We start from the raw sequence: 5,825 nt of genomic DNA, 5'->3' as shown, positions 1-5,825 counted from the left end.
TAATGGAAATGACCAGACTTTAATGACCAATGGCTCTAATAAAACCTTTGAATCAGGTTATTTGCATAATCATTTCAGCAGCAAAGGAAATTCATTTTGTGCGTTACTTTTATACTCATTTATTATAAACTTTATTTACCTTATATTTGCAACATCTCAAATTTTGGACCTAGAAGTACAAGAAATAGCCTAAAATGAGTAGACTACCAAACCTCTTTGAGTAAGAGTCCCGAAAATTCCCCGAAAGGATAAAAGGATTCTCAAAGACTAAATTATAAAGTAAAAGTTTTCTAAAACCAAGAAACAAAGAAAGTTAGAGACTCCAGTGAAGTCTCAAAAGCCTAGTATGAGACATGAAAATAATTATGAACCAAAAGTTATGATCGAGACCTCAATGAGATTATTCTTGAGGTTAAGCCTGAGTATGAGCAAAATCATAATTTTAGAAAGTTCTGACTCGAAGAAGGATAATTATGAAAAATATGTCCAAAAATCTCAAAAGATTTCTAGAAAATAGGAAATGTTGTTTTAAGGCCCATTTAAGATTTAAAATAATGAAAATACCTCAAAAAGTGAATTTATGATATTTTTAGTACTTTGGCTAATCAAGTGATATTTAGTCAGATTTGATTATTTAAAATACGAGAAGGTTTCAAATAATTCGATAAAAATGGAGATTAATTATTTGAAGAATTATTGGAGTTCATAAAAATGATTCTACCACCAAAATGTGAATAGGTTAGCTTTAAAAATATTTAAAGCTGAAATGCATGTTCTTATTTTCAAATATCCTTGATCCAATAAATTTATATCTATATCAAGGAGTTTAGCATAAAAATTTGTAGCCAATTAAATATTATAATTAAGTGGACCAAGGCTTCAATGTAGTCCAACTTTCATTTTTTTTCCAGTATTTTTAAACTCTTTCTGAATCATTCTTTCTTCCTTTTATGTTCTTTTTAAATGCAATATGACCATTGATATTTTCATTTCCTTCCACAAAATATTCACTCTTTATTTCCTTTGGCCAACCTTCAATGATTTGTTATACATGTAAATCAAATCTTTAGTCAAAATATCAAAATGATAAATGGATCGGAAATGCTATCATATTATGCACATGGACAGTCTTGTGATCTGCGCGTGTATCCAAGCTACATATAGAAATAATTTCAGTAATATTTGATACATGAGCCGTTTAAGATTAAGAATTGAATGAAGTATGAAATTTTTATAGTAATAAATAATTTCTCTTATAATATATGTAATATGGAAAATAAAATATCTTTAAACATAGTTATAGCTAAATATTACATATATATGAAAACATTAAAGCAAACTAAACTCTTTTTATAATTGCAATAATCAAAAGGCAATCAAATTAATCACATAAATTTAAATCCTTACGTTACAAAAATTAAAATGAGGATATGAGCTACTTAAAATCTGTACACATTGTATTTTATATGACTTTTGCCATTTAACTAAAATTGATAGTGAATTGTAATAATAATTTTTCTGGGGTTTTACCTTGGTTTTGGTTCATTGGTTTTAGGTCTTCCTTATTTTGTCTACCAATTTGTCCATTTTGGGGGGGAAAAACCTTTCCACATCTTTTATAGTTAAAAGAGAAAATTATTGTCCATTCCCACATATGCAGCCTATATCACTTAGAAATCTTGAGTTGTTAATATGTTATAACCTATTGTCATTGTTATAACCTATTATCATTTCCTATGCGCAATCTTGTCATTGCCATGTTTTGGGATTTTTTAGTAATTAACTACTTATTTGAGATTGACAATAATCTTCCCTAATTGAAATTATAGGAGTTTCTAGTAGAAATAGAGATTTATTAATAAAATAAAGTGTTAAATGGCCACCGCGGGTCATCCATTAAGATTAGGCAACATTGCACCTTCTTTGAAAGATCGGGGGTGATTTTGCTTTGTTGCCTTCTTTAGAATACCAATTGCTCCTTGCAGCATACTTTAGGAGCAAAAATGACTTTTAACCCTAAAAAAAAAAATTTAAAAAACACTAGGCTTTCCCAAGCCCAAAGAAAAATGCCTAGCTGATGTAAAATCCCCTACAGGAAATAGTTAAACAAAAACGAAATAATAATAGCCAACTGGAGTGCGTTCACAGAACCCAAAAAAAGGGATACAAATAAAACTTCGTAGACTCTATCCCCTCACAGACATAATGAACAGAAAAATCCTATTCTATACATCTGAGTCGAGTTTACAATTTGTTCGATCTTACAGAGTCTGAAACTGCGGAGCAATCATATCTCAACAGCCAACGTATAGATTGTGTGCTATACATCATCAAAAAGCCAAAAGAGCAAAAATATTACAAAGCTAAAACCTTGTAGATCATCTACATCTGTTAAGTGGAGCCCCTTTTCTGCACAAAAATATGGCTAGTGCCAAGTTTAATTAAGGCCAGTTAAGGACTTGACAAGAATCTTGGGGTTCCTATAGAGGAACTAAGACGCGAGATTGGCCAAGTAAAACTGAAGAGGAATGAATCAGACCCCATTGGCTGAAATGGGTTGCTGAAAGTGAAACTATGAGCTGATATCTCAGTTCATGCATACGTCATTAAGAGCGAAGGACACTTGAATCTGGCTTGCCCAGAGTTTATAATAGAATCCTGATGAAGTATCCATCGATGCTTTTTGCTGTATTGTGATTTCAAACTTGTTGAAGTATCTAGGCCCCAGTGCAAAAAATCATTGTATGGAGAGAGAATGCATCAGATTTCACCCATTTTTGTGTTTGACTGTTGTTTCTTTCCTTCTATAGAACTTGGTTAACACTTGTGAACTTAGTAGCTTCTGGTTTCACTCAAAGGATCATAATCATAAGCTTCACCGGCTTTAACAAACCGGCCCTTCACACACCTTCAAGCATCAACCCTTGCCTTGCGAGAGGCATACCTCACTCTTTTTTCAAACCTATTTCCATAAAAACAAATTACATGAATACCTAGCATGCAAATATCCTTTGAAATGAGAACATAATATCAACAAATCCAGCAATGACAAATTAGTTGACCCAAGAAAAATAGAAAATAGATAACTTTAACAAAATAGATATCATATGATATGACATGACATGACACTAACAAAATCTGAAGTACTCGCGGTTTAAAAGTTGCATCATGTCTAATAAACTCTGTGACATGTCAAATATAGACATGGCTTTTCATTTTGTAACATCAGTGCACTGTAGTTTACCAAAAATGTGACCAGTGAAACTACGTTTTGCATTTTTATCATGATATACTTCTATAATATTGGAGAAGTATAATGGGAGAAAGGGAAGAACAAGAGAATAGAGGGTTAAAAGAAGAGAGAAAGAACAGAGAGACGAGAGGGAGACTAGAAACTGCAATCTTATTCAATCATAAGAGTAAACAATTGTTAGATGATTGTAAGTTGCGGGTACATTTATAGGCAGGGGAAAAGGAATTAATAATGGCTACTGTTTGTTAACTAACGGTATTTCACCTGCCCTACCTACCCTTATGTCAGAATTGCAAACATATAACAAATTTCAGTTCTTTTGTTTTTTAAGACTGTTCATACCTACTACAATTTCACTGCTTCCACTTTACCACTTCAGTCAACAAGAAGCTAAAATTTATGCATGTTAAAAGAATGATTAGGTAAGAACATGAGAAATAGCTAGTGTCAAACTAATAATGACTTGGTAGCGACCACAAAACTTTGATGAAACCAACCACTTTTTTCTCCATGAAAATAGGGCATGTCAGTGGTTACACTACATTAGCATGCTTGTGATATACTTACTTGCGTGACTTCTTCTTTTCTTTGTAACGCGTGATGGCATCACTGCGGTCTAGAAGTTTTCAGGGAACTCTCCAGGCATGGAGGGCACCAAGGAGGCTCCCCCATGAGAAGCATTGAAGAAGCACCGCAATCTTGATAGTCAGCGCCACTACTCTCTCCAGTAACACCAGAAAATGAAACGTTTGATTGCCCTTGCCTTCCAGTAAAACAGAGAACCGATTCGGTTTTTGTACTTAGCATGGAATCAGCAGATGCCGCATTACTGCATGCTGGACGTGCTGTGTTGACGGGTCCAGCTGTCAACCCCTGGACAGAATTTTTGTATCTGACTAATGTAGAAAAAGAACCAATAAACCATTCGAGAAACCCAAAGGAAGAAAGGCAAATGTATAATCTACTATGCGCATAGACATAGACTTGATCAGCACGCAGCAAATTGATCTGCAAACATCGCATTGCACAAAAACACTTGCATGCGCCATGAGCTGTTGAATGAAAGATAACAAAGTTAAATACAATAGGGGATGTTTGGATTAAGGAGAATGGCAAAGGGAAGGGAAATTTTAGTTTAGACATTCTGTCATTCACATTTAAGCCAAGAAATAATTTTTTTCCTTCCTTCCTTGTCCATTCACATCAATCCAAACATAAATGTCAGATTTAAATTTAAATCAAGGAAAGTGTCCAGTTTATCTTCCTTCCATTCTCTTTTATTCCCAGCAATCAAAAGATACGCAGGATATTTGAGGAACAAAAATGCACAGATATTTTATGTTACTCTTTATATTTTCCACTTGTTGTCAATCAAAGCTCAATATCAACTCTTTGATCGGAACAATTTTTGCTGAAAAATGATGTCAGAGAGGTGGTTTCCACTTTCAAATTTTGAGCCTCTCCCATCCATTTCAAAGTCAGAGCAATCACAAAACTTATTTGAATCTAGCAAAGTTTGATATAGCATCTTTGAGAAACGTAGATTGAAAAACAATGATAAACCATATATGATTTAACAATGTAAGATGCTCGTACTCAAGAACTTGAAAACATGTAGCCCCACAATTAAATGAAGATCAATCTCAATAATAGGGAAACGTGTCTTCACAAATTAAGAATTATGACATTTCAATACCTCAACAGCAGCCTGATGATTGGAATCACCAGCAGACATTTCTTTTGTCCCAAACAAACTATCAATCCCACCATTTTCAAAAAGCTTTTCAGAATGACTAAGAGCCACACCAAGAGTCCCTCATAGTTCTCAAGATTCAGATCCATTTCATCCATGTCGAAGTCACCATACAAGTTATCAGCCTCATATGGTCCAGAACCTTTTGTACTTGGCTCGTATACCTACAGATTAATTAAAGATTAGCAAACTTCTTCGACTTAATTGTGATACTGTAAAAAGTTAATATTTGTGTACATTTTGGCAAAGCAGCTATAGTAAGAATAACACTCATCCCACCCAATAAGGTCAGCAACATAGATTAAATGATGACTTTTTTTTCCCTCCTGAAAAAACTTAGATATTGCAATAGAAGTCTAGATTTATTAGTATCCTCTAAGGATCCATTTTCCATTTTCCCATTTTACACCTACAAAGCACGTCTTAAATGAATACTTGTTGAATGTAGATTGGAACGAAAATTTCATCTGCCATTACTAGCACCAAAAAAAGGCAACAATGATGTTATTACACTATTTTTTGTTGTTCATATTTGTTAATTTCATTGTTCAGCAAAACTGGCAGCTCTCATACTAAAGCTATATATATGATAAAATGTGGCATGCAGGGTCTTTTTACTTGCATTGAGATTAAGCTACCCATATGAAAAAGAGAAACTAAGAGCAGTATCTAGTAGCAATAACTACCCAGAAAATGAAACCACCACAAAAGTCAAGACTCTACAGTTTGATAGAAGAATAAGGAAGGACTCAATTGGTACAGAGAAAGGAAGAGAATGGAATGGGAAAATGTGATGTTGAGGATAGGAAATGATCTTTA

At 33.6% G+C, this 5,825-nt stretch overlaps 1 pseudogene; it reads right to left on the bottom strand.

Annotated features, from left to right (window-relative positions):
* Positions 1-2,077: 2,077 nt before the first annotated feature.
* Positions 2,078-5,170, bottom strand: LOC114753646 (zinc finger protein CONSTANS-LIKE 9-like; annotated as a pseudogene).
* Between the last annotated feature and the right edge of the window lie 655 nt (positions 5,171-5,825).

Source organism: Neltuma alba, unplaced genomic scaffold (assembly GCF_004799145.2).
Source record: "Neltuma alba isolate B1F8T4 unplaced genomic scaffold, ASM479914v2 tig00008046_pilon, whole genome shotgun sequence".
NCBI lineage: Eukaryota > Viridiplantae > Streptophyta > Magnoliopsida > Fabales > Fabaceae > Neltuma > Neltuma alba.
Note: the sequence above shows the minus strand (reverse complement) of the source record. Positions and strands in the feature narration are given on the sequence as shown.